The sequence below is a fragment of the Sinocyclocheilus anshuiensis genome, unplaced genomic scaffold, assembly GCF_001515605.1.
Source record: "Sinocyclocheilus anshuiensis isolate Anshui unplaced genomic scaffold, SAMN03320099.WGS_v1.1 scaffold2013, whole genome shotgun sequence".
Taxonomy (NCBI): Eukaryota; Metazoa; Chordata; class Actinopteri; order Cypriniformes; family Cyprinidae; genus Sinocyclocheilus; species Sinocyclocheilus anshuiensis.
This window is the reverse complement of record NW_015536629.1, coordinates 307,528-308,679: the sequence shown is the minus strand read 5'-3', so window position 1 is coordinate 308,679 and position 1,152 is coordinate 307,528.

Here is a 1,152-nt window from a genome sequence, read left to right as displayed (position 1 = left end):
ACATTAAGCAGCAAACAACATTGATAATAATGAGAAATGTTTTCTTGAGCAGCAAATCAGCATATTAGAATGATTCTGAAGAATTATGTGACACTGAAGACTGGAATAATGATGCTGAAAATTCAGCACTGCCATCAAAAGGAATAAATCACATTTAAAAATATATTCAAATAGAAACATTTTAAATTGTAATAATATTTCACAACATTACCGTTTTTAACTGTATTTTCAATCAAACAAATGCAGCCTTAGTGATCATAAGTGACTTCTTCCAAAAACATTAAAAAAATCTTACCAACCACAAACTTTGGAACAGTAGTGTATAGTAAAGCATGCCTTAAAGTAATTTCTTTACATTCCATTCATTACTCAAAGCAGGTTCATTTGTGTTTGTTGGTTACAGTAAACTTCAGTCAACTCTTTACTCAATAACAGATCAATAGCAGTCCTTGTAGAACAGTTCCAAACATAGCAACCAACCAAAACTTGAAACAGTATCAGGACAAGCCACTGCAACCCAAGCTGACATCACAGCCAGAGAGACTTGGTGTGTTTACGATGAGAGGCCTGCCTGTCTGCCTGCTGCAGTAGTTGGCGGAATCTTTCACAGACACTTATAATACCACATACACGTATACACAGGTAGGAGTCGGATTAATTAGCTAGTGTGACCAGGCATGACAGATGAGCGTATATGTGTGTTCTTTTGCGTTTATTTGTAGAGGCAAATGTCCTGGTTCTGTCACCATCCTTGCGTGTGCAACCCAAACCAAAGAGCCAGCCTCTTTAAAACGATTATTCATCTGAGAACGTTCACACACATACACTAACCTTATGCAAACACTATGAAAAACAGTGCGCACAAATCCCCATTCCCAACCAACAGAAACCACACAAAAACCTTCAAACAAAAAGCAATTGCCAATTTCACAGTCACGAGAACACATTTGTCAGTCTGTAATGTGTTCAGCCAACATAGAGGGCAGTAAAATGTACTTATTTTGGTTTTGAGCATGAACACCAGGCTGCTTTTCAAGAGCTCTGCGTTTGAGGTAGCGTCGGTGAGACCGTGGTCCCTGCAAATGCCAACTTGAGAGAGAGAGAGAGAGAGAGAGAGAGAGAGAGAGAGAGAGAGAGAGAGAGAGAGAGAGA